Here is a 19,810-nt window from a genome sequence, read left to right as displayed (position 1 = left end):
CTCACTCTACTAGCAGCTCTCTTTTCCTTGCATATCCATTTACCACAGAGAAGCACTAACAGGAGTCGTATGCAAGGAGATGGCACCCTTTTTAAAGTGAGACAGGCAGGAGAAGAACTGCAGATCTGGAAGCTGTAACAACTTGGGAAATACAGTAGTACAGTATTGAAATGTCAGCACTATTGTTATTGGGGGTAGTATTAACGCATACATGTAAAGAAGGAGCCAGGAAATTGGGGCGCAGGGTGAAGCTGAAAAACAGCTCACCCTGTTGTGGCAAATTTCCCATTAGTGTTAATTACTACTCACCTTCCAATGCACCATGTAGTGGGGGTAAGGTACAATTCGGCTTTCAGCTATTGCTGGCGGCCAAATTGCACTGTTTTTATCGTAATTTGGGCCCAGTCTTTTGCCAGCTCCCATACTACTCACCAAGCGGCCTTATGGCGTCATTAACATTACAGTCTATGGTGGCACCCAAATGTCCTCAGCCACGCGGCCCCCTTTTTACCTAACTCCAGTATTGACAGCTAAAGAGTAACATCAGGGGAGGTATCTAGCCTCATTCTTTCGTTTCTCCAGATCACAAACAGTCTATATACAGCATGTCAGGAGAAAAGAGCAAAGTCTGGCACTGCAGAGCAGTTTCAGTCATTTAATCGAGTAATGACATCTTGCGCATATGTTACAACTTCATGCAATACTCACACAAGCGGTATGCGTCCTACTGGAGGCAGAGCGGGACAAGGTCCTCCAGCACCCAAGGCTAAGACCCCCCCCCCCCCCCCCCCTCCATCCCTCCCACCACTGCCGTCACACACTGATTGCTATTAGACTAAGAGGTGCTCCAGGGCCCCCCAACCAACCCCGATGAAGCACCCCAGATTTGGGTGTGAAACAGCTGACGTCTCTGAAAACGTACCTGCTCTCTCTCCATGTGTATTGTACCTGGGAATGTATATATGGATCTTTTTTTTAGTTTTAGACTGGATGTGCCCGGCTATCTTTTTCTCCTAAATCTATAACAACCCCTGCATCCTTCCATCCCTTTACAGTTTCAGTGTGCATTCACTTGCTGTTCAGGTAACACTGCTCTATTTACTCTTTCAAAGCAAATGAACACAGGCAGTCTCTAAGTAGTTCCAGTACTATATGTACCCATGTTTATCTTATCACATTGTATGTTGGTACAGCTATGCTTTCACAAATTTAAAAACAAAAAAAAGGAGGTTCTCATCTTTTCTGCAGGGTTCTGAGAAATATTAAAAATATACACCAAACCTGGAAGGTCCCTAAGAAGGCTCATATGAATATGAAGCAAGACTATGTCATAAGGAATTCTAGAAAGGATGGATTGGATCTAATGAGTATATTATTTTTTTCTGGTCTTAAAGGCTTTTAAAGAGAGAGAGAGAGAGAGAGAGAGAGAGAGCCTCCATTTAGCTAATTCTTAGTTCATGGTTAGCAGTAAGGAATCAGAATCAAATTATTTTTTTAACTTTCTGTGCTGACATTTTTCAAATAAAGTAAAATTTCTGTATACATGCAGCACGAAAAATGTGGACAAACATGTTTTTGATAAAAAAAAAAAACCCCATTCAGCCTATATTTATTGGTTTGGGTAAAAGTTATAGCGTTTACAAACTATGGTGCAAAAAGTGAATTTTCCCATTTTGTAGCATCTATGACTTTTCTGACCACCTGACATGTTTCATGAGGGGCTAGAATTCCAGGATAGTATAAATACCCCCCAAATGACCCCATTTTGGAAAGAAGACATCCCAAAGTATTCCCAGAGAGGCATAGTGAGTTCATAGAAGATATTATTTCTTGTCACAAGTTAGCGGAAAATGACAGTTTGTGACAAGAAGAAAAAAAAAAAGTTTCCATTTCTGCTAACTTGTGACAGAGAAAAATAAAATCTGCAACGGACTCACCATGCCCCTCTCTGAATACCTTGAAGGGTCTACTTTCCAAAATGGGGTAATTTGTGGGGTGTGTTTACTGTCCTGGCATTTTGGGGGGTGCTAATTTGTAAGCACCCCTGTAAAGCCTAAAGGTGCTCATTGGACTTTGGGCCCCTTAGCGCAGTTAGGCTGCAAAAAAGTGCCACACATGTGGTATTGCTGTACTCAGGAGAAGTAGTATAATGTGTTTTGGGGTGTATTTTTACACATACCCATGCTGGGTGGGAGAAATATCTCTGTAAATGACAATTGTTTGATTTTTTTTTTCTTTTTTACACACAATTGTCCATTTACAGAGAGATTTCTCCCACTCAGCATGGGTATGTGTAAAAATACACCCCAAAACACATTATACTACTTCTCCTGAGTACGGCAATACCACGTGTGGCACTTTTTTGCACCCTAATTGCGCTAAGGGGCCCAAAGTCCAATGAGTACCTTTAGGATTTCACAGGTAATTTTTGTTTCAAGACTACTCCTCACGGTTTAGGGCCCCTAAAATGCCAGGGCAGTATAGGAACCCCACAAATGACCCCATTCTAGAAAGAAGACACCCAAAGGTATTCCGTTAGGAGTATGGTGAGTTCATAGAAGATTTTATTTTTTGTCACAGGTTAGCGGAAATTAATTTTAATTGTTTTTTTTCACAAAGTGTCATTTTCCGCTAACTTGTGACAAAAAATAAAATCTTCTATGAACTCACCATACTCCTAACGGAATACCTTTGGGTGTCTTCTTTCTATAATGGGGTCATTTGTGGGGTTCCTATACTGCCCTGGCATTTTAGGGGCCCTAAACCGTGTGGAGTAGTCTTGAACCAAATGTCGCAAAATGACCTGTGAAATCCTAAAGGTACTCATTGGACTTTGGGCCCCTTAGCGTACTTAGGGTGTAAAAAAGTGCCACACATGTGGTACCGCCGTACTCAGGAGAAGTAGTATAATGTGTTTTGTGGTGTATTTTTACACATACCCATGCTGGGTGGGAGAAATATCTCTGTAAAGGACGATTGTTTGATTTTATTTATTTATTTATTTAATTTTTTTTACACACAATTGTCCATTTACAGAGAGATTTCTCCCACTCAGCATGGGTATGTGTAAAAATACACCACAAAACACATTATACTACTTCTCCTGAGTACGGGGATACCACATGTGTGACACTTTTTTGCAGCCTAGGTGCGCTAAGGGGCCCAACGTCCTATTCACAGGTCATTTTGAGGCATTTGTTTTCTAGACTACTCCTCACGGTTTAGGGCCCCTAAAATGCCAGGTATTCCGTGTATGGCAAGTTCATAGAAGATTTTATTTTTTGTCACAAGTTAGTGAAAAATGACACTTTGTGAAAAAAAAAAACAAACATTAAAAATCAATTTCCGCTAACTTTTGACAAAAAATTAAATCTTCTATGAACTCGTCATACACCTAACAGAATACCTTGGGGTGTCTTTTCTAAAATGGGGTCACTTGTGGGGTTCCTATACCGCCCTAGCATTTTACGGGCCCAAAACCGTGAGTAGTCTGGAAACCAAATGTCTCAAAATGACTGTTCAGGGGTATAAGCATCTGCAAATTTTGATGACAGGTGGTCTATGAGGGGGCGAATTTTGTGGAACCGGTCATAAGCAGGGTGGCCTTTTAGATTACAGGTTGTATTGGGCCTGATCTGATGGATAGGAGTGCTAGGGGGGTGACAGGAGGTGATTGATGGGTGTCTCAGGGGGTGGTTAGAGGGGAAAATAGATGCAATCAATGCACTGGGGAAGTGATCGGAAGTGGGTCTGAGGGGGATCTGAGGGTTTGGCCGAGTGATCAGGAGCCCACACGGGGCAAATTTGGGCCTGATCTGATGGGTAGGTGTGCTAGGGGGTGACAGGAGGTGATTGATGGGTGTCTCAAGGTGTGATTAGAGGGGGGAATAGATGCAAGCAATGCACTGGCGAGGTGATCAGGGCTGGGGTCTGAGGGCGTTCTGAGGGTGTGGGTGGGTGATTGAGTGCCCTAGATAGGGGTCTAATCTGATGGGTAGCAGTGACAGGGGGTGATTGATGGGTAATTAGTGGGTGTTTAGGGCAGAGAACAGATGTAAACAATGCACTTGGGAGGTGATCTGACGTCGAATCTGCGGGCGATCTATTGGTGTGGGTGGGTGATCAGATTGCCCGCAAGGGGCAGGTTAGGGTCTGATTGATGGGTGGCAGTGACAGGAGGTGATTGATGGGTGATTGACAGGTGATCAGTGGGTTATTACAGGGAAGAACAGATGTAATGATGCACATTGCGAATTGATAAGGGGGGGTCTGAGAGCAATCTGAGCGTGTAGGCGGGTGATTGGGTGCCCGCAAGGGGCAGATTAGGGTCTGATCTGATGGGTAACAGTGACAGGTGGTGACAGGGGGTGATTGACAGGTGATCAGGGGGATAGATGCATACAGTACACAGGGGGGGGGGGGGGGGGGTCTGGGGGGAGCAGGGGGCAGTTTAGGGCATAAAAAAAAAATAGCGTTTACAGATAGTGACAGGGAGTGATTGATGGGTGATTAGGGGGGTGATTGGGTGCAAACAGTGGTCTGGGGGGTGGGCAGTGGGGGGGGGGTCTGAGGGGTGCTGTGGGCAATCAGGGGGCGGGGGGGGGGGGAATCAGTGTGCTTGGGTGCAGACTAGGGTAGCTGCAGCCTGCCCTGGTGGTCCCTTGGACACTGGGACCAGCAGGGCAGGAGGCAGCCTGTATAATACACTTTGTATACATTACAAAAGTGTATTATACACTTTGTATGCGGCGATCTGGGTGCTAGTAACCCGCCGGCGCTTCCGAACGGCCGGCAGGTTACAGCACGAGGGGGGCGGAGCCAGTCACCAGATCGTGTCACAAGCTCCACCCATGCCTGTACAAGGACCGCCGCCTCTGTGCATGCGGCGGTCCTTGCGGGATCCACTTGCCGGCCGCCTCTGTGCAGTGGGCGGTCAGCAAGTGGTTAAAGGTGGATCCCCCGGCTGTCAAGGTAGGCAAGAGAAATGGTGTGAACCTTGGGGGGAGGCATCAACATTTTGCTGAGGTGCCTTATGTTTTGCAGTTATATCCCTGTAAGGACCCTGACACACCAAAAAGTGTTTTGCGGGTCATTTTTGTTTGTTTGTTTGTTTTTTAGGCAGGTCCATTGACACATTCAAATAGCGGCAAAATTGCAGCAATCACATTTTTCAAAAAAATTGTGATTGTGACAATTTTGCCATGAGTTTAATGCAAGTCAATAAAAGGTGGTTTTCAAAAAACGAGAAGGACCCGCAAAACGCTCTTTGGTGTGTCAGGGCTCTAAGGCAGTCCTGTTAGTTACAATCTTGAAGGGAAGGTGATAGCAGGTTCAGCTGGAACCTTTGTAAATACTAATAAAATCCAAAAGTAGGTATCAAACAGGAACTCTTGACATGTAGTTGCGTTTTATTCTGTACAATGCTTTGATAAACATTTTCATCCAAGATATTTTTGGCAGATACATCAGGGGCAAATGCAGGATTTTTAAGGGGGGGGGGGGGGGGGGGTCCAGAAAGGCCCAGAAGCCTTTATGTCCTCGACATGGGCGTCCGCAGAAAATTTCCCGGGGGGGGGGGTAGTGGGGAGTAAAAAGCGGCGCCGCAAATCTGGGTTGGTGCTGGAGCTACGTCATGCGGCGCGCGTGGCGTCCCGCGCCGAAAAGTGGGTGTGGTCATGAACCAGAATGTGGGTGTGGTCGTGGGTGGAGACAAGTTTACATGAACTAAGCAATGGTGGGACATTAGATTAGGACAGTGGTGGCGAACCTTTTGGAGGTCGAGTGTCCAAACTGCAAAGTCACTTTACTATCAAAGTGCCAACAGCAATTTAAACTAAATACAAACGTTTTAACTCATACATGAACATTATGGAAAATTAAGTTGAAAATAAACTGTGAAGATAAACAATTTCATCCATCGTACTCCTGAAAAAATTATTCATTTTTTTTAGAACCTCCCAGTTTCATTTTCTGTTTTAAAAAGCGTAAAAAGTAGGTTTAATGCTATTGTCTTATATGATTCAGCTTTTTCCATAGTCCCGCAGTTAGCAATCATGTGACCCCCAACAAGACAAATTCAGAAATCATGAGGGCCCCCCCATCAAGACAAATTCAGAAATCATGAGGCCCCCAACATGACCAACTCAGCAATCATGAGGCCCCCAACAAGACAAATTCAGCAATCATGAGGCCCCCAACAAGACAAATTCAGCAATCTTCAGGCCCCAAACAAATCATGAGGCCCCCAACAAGACAAAGTCAGTAACCATGAGGCTTGCAACAAGACAAATTCAGCAGTCATGAGGCACATAAATAGACAGCTTTTCACATAAATAGGCAGAATGCCCCTTTAATATGTAGACACCTCTCACCTGGCAGCAGTTCCCCAAAATACACTGAATCTGACAGCAGTGGTTCCCCAAAAATAGGTAGCCCCAGGTCTATAGGTGTCCCCAGAATAGGTGGCCAGCGGTATAGATGTCCCCAGAACTGGTAGCCAGGGGTAGAGATGTCCCCAGTATATGTAGGCAGGGGTATATGTGCCCAGTATATGTAGGCAGGGGTATATGTGCCCAGTATATGTAGGCAGGGGTATATGTGCCCAGTATATGAAGCCAGGGGGATATGTGCCCAGTATATGTAGCCAGGGGGATATGTCCCAGTATATGTAGCCAGGGGGATATGTCCCAGTATATGTAGCCAGGGGGATATGTCCCAGTATATGTAGCCAGGGGGATATGTCCCAGTATATGTAGCCAGGGGGATATGTCCCAGTATATGTAGCCAGGGGGATATGTCCCAGTATATGTAGCCAGGGGGATATGTCCCAGTATATGTAGGCAGGGGGATATGTCCCAGTATATGTAGGCAGGGGGATATGTCCCAGTATATGTAGGCAGGGTTATATGTCCCAGTATATGTAGGCAGGGGTATATGTCCCAGTATATGTAGGCAGGGGTATATGTCCCAGTATATGTAGGCAGGGGTATATGTCCCAGTATATGTAGGCAGGGGTATATGTCCCAGTATATGTAGGCAGGGGTATATGTCCCAGTATATGTAGGCAGGGGTATATGTCCCAGTATATGTAGGCAGGGGTATATGTCTTAGTATATGTAGGCAGGGGTATATGTCCCAGTATATGTAGCCAGGGGTATATGTCCCAGTATATGTAGGCAGGGGTATATGTCCCAGTATATGTAGGCAGGGGGATATGTCCCAGTATATGTAGGCAGGGGGATATGTCCCCAGAAAAAAGCGGCCATGTGTGCCCCAGCAGGAGGGGAGCAGCGGAGAGAAGAGGGAGAGCTATGGGCACTCACCTTAGGGGGCTCTCCCTCCCTCTCTTGCTCTCCCCTCCGGAGTCCGGAATGAAGTGTGCAGCGGCTGGCAGAACTTACCTCCTCTCGTCACACGCGCCGGATGGATTAGCCGCTACTCTGGTCTGATCCAGACCAGAGTGCGGCACCAGAACTTCCGGCGCAGGAGCGAGACGAGGTTAGTTCCGCCCGCTGCCCAGCCACTGCACACTTCATTCCGGAGGGGACAGCGAGGGAGAGAGCCCCCTAAGGTGAGGGAAGGGGGGGGGGGGGGGAGACGTCCGCCCTTCCCCACTGTGCCCATAGCTCCCTCTCTTCTCTGTGCTGTTCCCCTCCTGCTGGCTGCACGGGCACGCGGCCAGGGGGGGCAGCGGGCGGCCAGGCCCGGTTTTGCCGTATGTGCGGACGCCCATGGTCCTCGAGTGCTTCTGAATACAGGTGGCTCCATACTGCCCATGCACAAAAGTGCGCTGGCGTATTACGGAGCTGCCTATCTTTGGAAGTACTCAAGGACACCAGTGTTTCTGAGGGCTTCTGGTAGCAGCAAATTTGAACGGGGTACATCGCTGGAACAACTCCCCGAGAGAGGAACAGGAGATAGACTTAGTTTGGACAATTCAGTGAAAGATGCCACATAGTGTCACATAGCGCAAGCGATACCCATATGATGCAGGGATATATGCATCTGCGGAAGATGGCCGCGCTATATAAATACTAAATAATAATATTTTGCCTCACCAGAATTGCACTTTTATTTAGCTTTCCTGTATGACAAGAAGACACAGCCAGCACTAGGGGAAGAGGGAAACAAAGGTGAATGAAGGAGGCTGGTGCACACCAAGAGTGCTTCTGAGCGTTTTTCAAATCAACAGTGGTTTGAAAAGCGCTTGGCTAATGTTACCCTATGACAATGTTCTCACAGCAGCGTTGTGACTTTTTCAAAATCGCATGTATACTGCATGTAGCATGTTTTTGAGCGATTCATTCAAAAATCGCTCTGAAAATCGCTTCACAAATTGCTAGCGACTGCTATTGTCATTTTGGTGTTGCACTAGCCCAGAGAGAGGAGTGGAGAAATTGAGAATAGCCTGAGATGGAGCAGAGAACTTATCTGTATTGCAGTCCCACATCAGACAGGTTACTTGCATGTAATCGGACTCCTGTCTCTGCCAGTCTCACACACAAGTCAGAAAGAAGCCCTCCTGGAGTCTAGGGACTGTCAAAAACTTTTCAACTTGTTTAACACCTTATCCACACATGCAGTCATTATAATGGGGAGAGACCAGACAGATGTTTGCCCATGGACCCTCAGTCCAGGCAAGCTCTGCATCATGCTGTGTATATTTACCAGCTTGCCTGCCCTCTGATTGCATCATGTCTGACACTTCTGTGCTGTGGAGAGTCTGGACTCCAGAATCAACATTCTCTCACTGCAGGCTGCAGCTTCTTGTGGGGGAAGCTCGGCTGCCTCTCTCATTCTATTAGCTGGAGGAAGGCACCAGAAGTCAGAAGGGAGGGAGAATGAGACTGTTTATATTATGCTGGGCTTCCCTGGCTGAATACACAGCTCAGGGCAGGGGGGGGGGGGGGGGTCCAGACACCCGTAATAGCCCACTCCATTCGCCAGTGTACATGTGCATTCAGAGCTGCATAATTTAAAGCATACCTACAGTGACATGAAGAGATAAACATACTGTAGGCACATGTAGTGTTTGCCCGACAAATACATTTTTTGATATCCCTTTCTGTACAGGAAGAATTAAAAATAAAAAAATACAGTTGTGTGAAAATAAGCTTGCGGAACAGCTTGAATTCAGTCTAATTTCCTGAAAAGAAAATAGAAGCCAAAAGAGTGTAATGTAGCCGAGGACTGCAACATTCTTCTCTTGTATTTATATTGATAATACATAGATGGCGCCATTGGCTCTCTTTTCAATGCGTTTTTATACTTGTGCAGGGAACACATATTAGAATTGTGTGAATTTTTCTGAACACAGCACAATGCTAACTTCCGCATTGGCCATTGCATTAATTTGTGTTCTGCGTTTGCATTTTTGCTGTGATTTTAAACACACAGTAGATTGCTTTTTCCTGCAGAACGCACACATTTCTGAATTACATTGCACCGCAATCTGAAAATAAGAATCACATATTGTGGAAACTCGTGGGTGGAAAATGCTATTGCAAATGCAGAGCATAGAGCGCCACATACCCCTGCAAAATTGCGTAAAACTCCAGTGAAAATAATGTAATAAAAAGTGCTTCATTTTTACAATTATTATTATTATTATTATTATTATTATTATTAAATTACAAAGCGCCAACATATTCCGTGGCGCAGTACAAAGTGAGAAACAAACATGGGGTACATAATACAGACAATGGTGTACACTAATATACAAGATACATAATTAGTGACAAAATACAAAAAATGATACAGCATACAGAATACAAAATACAGAAGTGGTAGCGACAGTGATAAAAATAACATGATGAATAAAATGTATAATGATTTCCAAGACACAAAAGGGGGAGAGAGCGCTGACCTTGCGAGCTTACAATCTAAAGGGAATGGGGGGGGGGGGGGGGGGGGGGGGAAACAAGAGGAGGGGTAATATATGATAAAATATATAAAAGGCAGTGTGTTTTAGGATACCTAGTAGGAGTGCAATTTGGTCTTAGGACAAAGGGAAGTGGCCTAGGGTAGCGCATATGCTTGTCGGAACAAATTAGTTTTTAGAGAGCGTTTAAAGGTAACAAAGGTTGGCGAGTGACGGGTGTGTTGTGAGAGGGCATTCCAGAGGAGGGGTGAAGCGCGTGCAAAATCTTGTAAGTGTGAATGTGAGGAGGTGATTCTAGAGGAGGACAACAGAAGATCGTGTGCAGATCTGAGATTGCGATTGGGTTTGTATCTGGAAATTAGTGATGATATGTACCGGGGAGAGAGATTGTGGAGAGCTTTGTGGATTAGGGTTAGGCGTTTGAACTGGATCCTCGGGTTAATTGGCAGCCAGTGAAGAGCTTGACAGAGAGGGTCAGCCGAGGAAGATCGAGAAGAAAGATGAATGAGACGAGCAGCTGAGTTCAGTACCGACTGGAGTGGGGCCAGTTTGTTAGAAGGTAGTCCACAAAGTAGTACATTGCAGTAATCCAGACGAGAAATTATAAGAGCATGTATTAACATTTTGGTTGTGTCTTGAGTGAGAAAGGGACGGATGCGAGATATATTTTTGAGTTGGAGATGGCAGGAGCTGGTTATGGAGTTAAGATGAGGAATAGAAGAGAGAGAAGAGTCGAATATTACCCCCAAGCACCGTGCTTTGGGAACTGAAGTTATGGGAGTGTTATTAACCTTTATAGTTACTTCAGGCAGAGAGGTGGCCAGAGACGGTGGAAAAATTATTAGTTCCGTTTTACTCATATTAAGTTTTAGGAAGCGAGAGGACATGAAGGAGGATATAGCAGACAAGCAGTCAGGAACACGTTTGAGGAGGGAGTTAAGGTCTGCATACAGGTGGTATTGAAACCCGAATGAGTTGATTAAGTCACCAAGACCGTGCATGTAGATGGAAAAGAGGAGGGGACCAAGGACAGAGCCTTGAGGAACCCCAGCAGAAAAAGCATGAGGAGGAGACTATGAAGGACCTTCCAGAGAGGTAGGAAGATAACCATGTGAGAGAAAGGCCCTTTATTCCTACATTTGAAAGTATTTGTATGAGTAAGGTGTGGTCAACCGTATCAAATGCTGATGACAGGTCAAGAAGGAGGAGTATGGAAAATTAACCTTTGGATTTGGCTGTAAGAAGGTCATTGGCCACTTTGGTAAGGGCCATTTCCGTGGAGTGGTTGGAGCGAAAGCCAGACTGGAACTGATCAAGTAGGGAGTTAGCTGATAAATAATGGCTTAATTCTGCATGTATGTGGCGTTCAATTAGTTTGGATGCAAATGGAAGAAGTGAGACTGGGCGGTAGTTGGCGAGTGTGGTAGGATCTAGAGATATAAATGGATAAATTAAATTAGTCAGTGTTTTCCCATTGTAAAATCTTTCCTCTCCCTGATTTACATTCTAGAGAGGAGAGAGAAGGGGCGTTTAGAGCCTTCCGTCAACCACACGCATTATCCCTAAAGGACAGGTTTCACCTGGGCTCGCAAAGGTTAGCACAGCGTACACAGCCTCGGTTCGCCTTGTCCCTCTTAGCCGAGCCGGGGACTGAGCTCTCCACCGTAGCGGGGCGGAAGTGACGTATATATTAACTTGAGAAAGCGGAGACTGTTTCTCCGCGAAACGCGTTGTGTTTTAATATATATACACTTTTAGAGTGCATCCCCAGTACCCTTCATTTCCACGGGGATCTGCAATAATATACGCCGCCTGGAACGCTTAGCTTTGTGCTTTAGCATCTCCAGGCAACTATCCTAGGAGCCTCCCGGAGTGAGTGACGTCACTTCCGCCCCGCTACGGTGGAGAGCTTAGTCGCCGGCTCGGCTAAGAGGGACAAGGCGAACCGAGGCTGTGTACGCTGTGCCAGCCTTTGCGAGCCCAGGTGAGACCTGTCCTTTAGGGATAATACGTGTGGTTGACGGAAGGCTCTGAGCGTCCCTTCTCTCTCTCCTCTCTATTTTGCAGTGATCAGTTGGGAGCCGCCGAGCGCATGAGTGTGGGGGCCTGATTGCACCAGGGGGTCGTCACTACCCTCATCTTTCTTATTTTGATTTACATTCTGACATTTATCACATGGTGACATTTTTACTGCTGGCAGGTGATGTCAGTGGAAGGAGATGCTGCTTGCTTTTTGGCAGTTGGACCCAGCTGTAAGGAAAAGATTTCTCATGGGAAAGGGGGTATCCGCTACTGATTGGGATGAAGTTCAATTCTTGGTCACGGTTTGTCTTTAAAGAGGCTCTGTAACAAAAATGTCATCCTTTTTTATACTATCCTACAAGTTCCTAAACCTATTTTAATGTGCTCTGGCTTACTGCAGAACTTTCTACTATCACCGTCTCTGTAATAAATCAACTTATCTTTCCCCTGTCGGATTTGTCACCTTGTGTCTGGAAGGCTGCCAACTCTTCAGTGTTGTTTATCTGTTATGCCCGCTCCAGGCCCCCTCTATGCACACTCCCGTGTGTGTTATTTACATTAGGCAGCCTCTCTGCTCTCTTGTCAGTGAGAAGAGAGCTGCCTTTTATAAGCTGGATAAATCGTCCTCTGAGCTGGCTGGGCTGTCAAATACTGAGGAATTACAGACACGGGCAGAGCTGTCTGCAGGAAGAAACAATCAGCCTGTCACTCTTCAGTGGATGATCGCTGCAGGGAATAGAAGGTAAACACACAAATGATCTCTTGAGATTCAAAAGGAAGGCTGTATACAGCCTGTTTGTGTATGGATGGATTTTCTATGTGTGGCCATACTGTACATCAACCTACTTCCGGTTTTGGTGGCCATTTTGTTTGTTTTTGACTACTTTTAATGCGGTGGGGAGCGGCGAAATTGTGACAGAGGGGAATAGGAGATGTCCCCTAATGCACTGGTATGTTTACTTTTGTGCGATTTTAACAATACCGATTCTCTTTAAGCATGCCTTAAAGTAAACCTAAAGTGAGAAAATTCACTTTGGGTTTCATACATACCTTAGTAGAGAGAAGGCTCTGGATAGCCCCATCTGGCCTATCATTTCACCATTGTCCGCTGGTGTAACTTTGACCTGCTAGGTCGAAGGGCTCTTGAGAACTACTGGTGTACCTGAGTAGTTCTGAGGATTAGCGCATTCTTGCTGGACATGCAAGGACCAGGCTTAAGGTGCGTACACACATGCGACTATAGTCGTTTGAAACGATCGTTCCCCGATCGTTTCAAACGATGATCGTTTAAAAAAATCACTCAACGATCATTAAGTCTAACGACGGACGAGCTAGATCGTTAAAAACGAACGATCTAGCTTGGCGGATTTTTTCCAACGACGATCGTTTGCAAAAGTAGTACATCGTTGGAAACGGTCGTTCAGTCGTTCGTACTAGGCTTGACATGCGCATTTCGCCATTTCTCCATGAAACTTCTCATTTTTATGCGCACGCGCAATAGTTGCTTTACGTGATGTAACGTTTGTTCTAACGATCAGATCGTTACACACACACATTTAAAAACTAACTTTACTTAGGTCGTTCTTTCATCAATTAAAAGTTCGTTCGTCGTTCACAACGAACGATGGTTGTCGCATGTGTGTACGTAGCATTAGGGCTGGTGCACACCAGAGCAGTTCTGAAGCGTTTTTTTAAAACACTTGCAGGGGGAAAACCGTGTGGCTAATGAAAGTGAATTGGACAGTGCAAACCAGAGCAGTTCGTTTTTCCACAAGACGCAAACTCCTGTCCTGCAGCATTTTTTAGATTTCTGAGGCGTTTCTGCCTCAATGTTAAGTATAGGGAACTGGAAAAATGCTCTGAAAAATGCTAGATCAGAGTGGTTTTCCAAGCATTTTTGTTACAGAAGCTGTTCAGTAACAGCTCTTCTGTAACAAAATATGACATCTGCTACACAAAAACGCTCCAAAAAACGCTTGGCACGTTTAGAAAATCTCTCTAAACATACCTAGAATCGCTCTGAAAATTTGCTTCAAAAACCTGTAACGTTTTGCAGATCTGCTAAAGGTTTTTGGTGTGCATCGGCCGTAACACATTCCCAGGTATGCACTTTTCCTCATAACTACTCAGGTATGCAAGTAGTTTCGAAAAGCCAGCAGGTCAAATAGCTTTCCTGGAGTAAAGCCATTGATCTGGTCAAATGAGAAAGAATTTTACTCCTCAAATCAATGTGTCAGTGGGAGGTCCCATTGGAAAATTCACTGATGCTTTATACCAAGGTCTCCTCTCTGCACTCTGCTGCTATTATAACAGTTTAGAAACTCTGCAAAAATCTTCTTCAAATCTCCTGGGAAAAAAATCGCTAGGCACATGCCCAGAATCGCCTTGAAAAATCACTTCAAAAAGCTCTGAGCGCTTGCGATTATGCTAGTGCTTTTTGGTGTGCACTGGCCCTGATGGTTTGAGAGGCATTTCACTGCCTATCAACTGCCTGTGGAAAAGAGGCCTAACACTTGCAGGTAATTCCTACATTGCGTTACCCTATTTTACCACGAGGGGTTGCAAAAGCAATGAAAGCCTATGGAGACTTTCACGCTTATTGTGGTCCGTTGTGGTGTGAATTGTGACAGAAATATCCGAGCCGATGCAAGGGCAGCAGAGTGTTACTGCAAGCACCACTCTTAATGCACACCGCTTGGGGTAATGGAAGTCTATGGGAGATGGACATAGTGTACACATCGTGGCGAGCATGTGTAGACGGACAGGAATCCCAGTGACGTATAATACCTGCTCAGCAGGGAATACATCACTGTGCAGGTAGGGGTGCCATGCATGGGAACCTGTCAGCGCTAGAGATGGCCCGAACTGTTCACGGTACGGCTGCGCTGGCCTGGCGGTGCGTGTCCTAGATCGCACGCCTGTTGCTGGGCACTCTCTGCGCATAAACGTGACATCACGCACATGCGCAGAAAGTGCCCGGCAACAGGAGCGCGATCTAGGACGCACACCGCCGGGACAGTGCAGCCGTACTACTCTGGATCATAGCGACCCGGAAGTAGTACAGGGTGAGGTGTTCGCCGACATCACTCAGCGCATTCCGCCGCAGGCAAATATGAGTGAGGTTCTTTTGTGGTGCTCTGCACACAAAAAAAAAAATATATATAAGTATAAGTATAAAACCGCCCTCAATTGTCACTTTTGTGAACTTCTTGATTAGTTATTGCTATCCCTAATAAAACCCAATCCTAACTCAATACATATCAATACTCATAAATTCCTTAACACCTGGATAGTAAGATTATTTTAGCTGTCAGTTAATTATCAAACACTTTTGACTTTGATCAACCACATGCATTTCCAGCTCAGAAAAAAAAACTGTTTAAAGAGAGACTGAAGCAAACAAAAATTTCTATTTTTACCTTCTAGTTCGCTTCAGTACTCTCTTAGATGTAAACCGCCAAATCCTCGCCGCAAAACAAGGGCTTTAGACCCCACAAATCTCCGGGGGGGCAATCCAGCCGGCGCTTTTTGAAAGAGGCAGAGCTTTTAGCAGTAGCCACAGATTGCCGCCTCTCCCCTCTCAGGCCTGGTGCACACCAAAAACCGCTAGCAGATCCGCAGGCGTTTTTTTGAAGCTTTTTTTTCTTATTATTATGAAGCGTTTTGCGGTTTTGTGTAGCTTTTTCACTTAAAGTGAAGCGTTTTTGGTAGCGTTTTTGTGTAGCAGATTACAGATATTGTTACAGGGTTCTTTTCCGTTAGCCGGGCGCATCCTGTAGGTGGCGAAAAAACTCCACCAGACTTACATCTTTCTCTACTACCCATTGCGGCCTGGAGGGGGAATAGTAATTAGCTCCACCTGCCGGATGCTAACGGAAAAGTACCTGTTACAGTAAAGCTGTTACTGAACAGCTACTGTAACAAAAACATCTGAAAAAACGCTCTGATCTGGCGTTTTATCAAGCGTTTTGCATTTTTCCTATACTTCACATTGGAGACAGAAACACCTCCGAAATCCAAAAAATGCTGCAGCTCGGGAGTTTGCGTTTCAGCTAAAACTGACCCGCTCTTGTGTGCACCAGCCCATTGAAATACATTACCCAAGCGTTTCCTCAGGTTCAAGCGTTCCTAAAAACACAACCAAACCGCTCTGGTGTGCACTAGGCCTCACTCTTCCTTTACAGAGAGGGGCAGGGGAGAGGCGGAGATCCGCACAGCGATTGACATCAGGAGAGGCAGAGCTACAGCAGAAAGCTCTGCCTCTCAGGGCAGCACAATCCACGCGGAGCAGTGCTTTTCAGCGCTGCTAGATTTGGGCGCAGCCAGCGCCACCATAGACTATAATGGCAATCAGTCTATAGCGGCGCTCAGTGAGTAACGTCGGCTCCGTCAGAAGACGGAGCGGAAGTTGCTTAAAAAAAAACACAATAATTCGGCTTCCAGCAATCGCTGGAAGCCAAATTATTTAATTCCCCCACTATCCATGGCAGCCTGGAAGGGGAATAGTAATTAAAACGGCCCGGACTTGTGCAAGAAGCAGGATCAGCCATATACCGCTGTATCCTGCGCCCAAGTCTACCGGCACGGATTTCAAATGTACTCCAATCCACGACCATCTTGGTCGTGGATGTTTGCCACGGGGTTTGAGGGGGGGGTTTAAAGCCCTCATTTTGCAGCAGGGATGCTGTTTACTTCTAATGAGACTTCTGAAGCGAACTAGCAAGTAAAAATAGCAATTTTTGTTTGCTTTAGAGTCTCTTTAAACAAACCAAAAATGCCATTTGTTGTGAGGTAAATGTTTGCCTTACCTTTGTGCTGTCTTCTCTGTGCAGGCTGGGGATCAGTCTGAGTCTCACTGAGCAATGGAACACAGGTGTGTAACATAATGCTGCCCAGGTGCTCACTAAAGGGCCTCATCAGGAGAGCTGATTTCTGAAAACAACCTGATCCGGAACACAGACTAGAGTGATTTTATCAGCGTTTTGGAATCGCCAACAATCACTGTTGATTCCGAGAACCCCTTTGCTAATGTAAGTGGGGAGAACCTATTAGTGCAATTGGGGGTAATTGCAATTGCAGGACATGTAACATTTTGCACTCATTGCAAAGTATATAAGCGCTGCATAAATCGCTTACAGCAATTTTTCAGTGCCTTGGGGGGGAGGGGCCAGCGATTACACTTTTAATAAACTTTATTGGTACTTATCCGTTAGCCAGGCGCATCCGGTAGGTGGCGCTAATTACTATTCCCCCTCCAGGCCGACATGGATAGTAGGGAAAGATGTAACTCTGGTGAAGTTTTGTCGCCACCTGCCGGATGCGCCCGGCTAACGGATAAGTACCACTTTATTATACTTACCAAGTCTCTGTATTTCCTTCTTCCATCCGTAGCCCACACCCTAAAGGAAGAGGTCACAGGCGCTTCTCTGATTGGTCATAGAGAAGCACCTATGACCTCTCGGGCGGGACGTAGGATGCCTGGTAAGTATAATAAAGTTGTATACAAAAAATAAGTAAATATGCAAATCGCTAATCGGAAGCATTGTACATTGTAATCGCGATGCAAATGTGCTAGAAATCGCTGCACACAGCCATGTGGCTATTTTAAAGGGATGCAGCGATTCCAAGTGGGTTTCTAGCCTAAGGCTCCGTTCTGACTCGGGCACATTGTGAATCGCGTTGCATACAGCAGCATTTTACCGGTAAATGCTTTGCAATGCAGTCACTGCAAAATAGTCGAACATCGGTATGCGATTGCATTTGAGTGTGAACTGGGTCTAAAACTGAAACTGTTCCTAGCAGGGAGAGCACTCATCCTTGCAAATTTACAGGCATTTTTCAGCACTTTGCAATTATGTTTTCAATTACATTTTTTTTTTTGGGATGGGGGGTGGATTTATTTGCAATTTTTTGGATTGCAGTACATTGAGCGGTTGAGGTGAGCCAGCGAGAAAGTTCATAGAAAAATTACACTAACATGATTGGGTGGACAGCGCCCTCTGTTGTAATGATATGCCCACAGTATTCGGGTTGGAATCCACTAGAGCGTTTGAGCATTTAGGGAGCGCTTTAAGTCGCTAGCGCTTTCCCTAAACTCTTTGCCAATGTAAATAAATGTAACAAATTCCAAAGTAGCGATTGTGATTAGCAAAATTGCAATCGCAGGACAGACAGCATTTTGGGAGCGTTTGCGCCTCAATGTAAAGTATATAAGTGCTGGCACATAGTGATTTGTGTGTGATTTTATATTACTGCAAACTGTAAAAAAATATAATAATTTGAAAGGACCAATCAGAATTGAAATCGCTAATTGCAAATCGCTATCACAATCGCTGGCAAAAAGCTTACGCTTTTTAAAATCGCTGGAAAAAAACGCTAGCGATTGCGATAGGAATTGGAATGATTCAAGTTGTAAACGTTGCTGTGTTTGGAGAACTGTTCTTTAAGGCTAGTACACACTAGCAATTTTGATTGACCAATGATTGCTCAATTTTACCACCTCCATGTAGTATGACCATTTACCTATATAATCTGCATAGAATTGAAAATCTGTTTGGCCCTCATACTACATGGAGGTGGTAAAATTGAGCAATCATTGGTCAATCAAAATTGCTAGTGTGTACTAGCCTTTACTTTCTCACTGGCTCACCTCAACGATACTAGGGGCTGGTTCACATTGCAAGAGATTTTTAAGCACTAGTGATTTGAAAATCTCTTGCTAATGCAATGCTATGGGTGATTTTTATAAAATCACATCACTCTAGTCAGGGCCGGTTCTCTCATGAAGCAAGGTGAACCATTTGCATCAGGTGCAATTTTTGTACTGTCTTTACACTAACAGCATGCAGTCAGAGAAGGCGAGCGAGGAGAAGAGGTCATCACTGGGGAAAAGCAGCTTGTTGTGCTCTGTGAGGCGTGTGACAGTGAGTGAGGAGTGGGGAGACAGGAGAGCAGCAGGGAGGTGGCACAGCTGTTCTGGCTAAGGAGGAATGGAGTGGCTGAGGGTGAGCAGTTTGTCACATACTCAGAGCCAGCTTGTGTGTATTGTGTTGAGCTGCAGCATGTCATGTGAGAACATTAAATGAAGCAGAGTAAATTGTTGGGTGCTGTGTGGTCATTCCAAATCGGGTGTGGGGAAGGGGGGGGGGGGCGCATGGTCACAAGTTTGCCTCAGGCAGCAAAAAGTCTAGAACCGGCCCTGACTCTAGTGTAATTACACGCATAGTATTGCATTAGCAGGAGCTTTTAAAGAGAACCCAAGTTGGGTTTCTGAAATCAATATTAGGACACAGAGGCACATTCTGCATACAATGCCCAGCCTCTGTGTCCTTACAGTGTCCCCCCAGTCTCCCGATTGGAGGAAGCTTACGGAGGCGGGAAGGGAAGGGACACAGACGGGGAGGCGGGGGAACGGCGGTGACAGACAGCCTTCAGGTAAACAGCCAGCTAGCTACAATCTGCGTGTCACTAGCCTGGCATTTTTTTATAGGGGGCAGCAGAGCACGGGGGGAGACTGGGGTTATACTGTAAGGACACAGAGGTTGGGCATTGTATGCAGAATGTGCCTCTGTGTCCTAATAGGATTTTTCAAACCCACCTCAGGTTCTCTTTAACCATTTTAGCCAGCGGGTTGTTTTCACCTTATGGACGAGAGGAATTTTCACATTTCAGCGCACCTCCCATTCATTCCCCAATAACTTTATCACTACTTATTACAACAAAATGATCTATACCTTTTTTTTTTCGCCACGTATTTCTTTCTTTGGCTGGAACATTATGCTAAGAATTATTTTATTCAAAATGCATTTTAATGGGAATAATAAGAAAAAAAAATATTTCTCAGTTTTCGCCCATTACAGTTTTAAAATAATACATGGTACTGTAATTAAAACCCACACATTTTATTTG

This window comes from Hyperolius riggenbachi, chromosome 8 (genome assembly GCF_040937935.1).
Source record: "Hyperolius riggenbachi isolate aHypRig1 chromosome 8, aHypRig1.pri, whole genome shotgun sequence".
NCBI lineage: Eukaryota > Metazoa > Chordata > Amphibia > Anura > Hyperoliidae > Hyperolius > Hyperolius riggenbachi.
The sequence above is the reverse complement of the archived record's forward strand: the minus strand, read 5'-3'. Positions refer to the sequence as shown.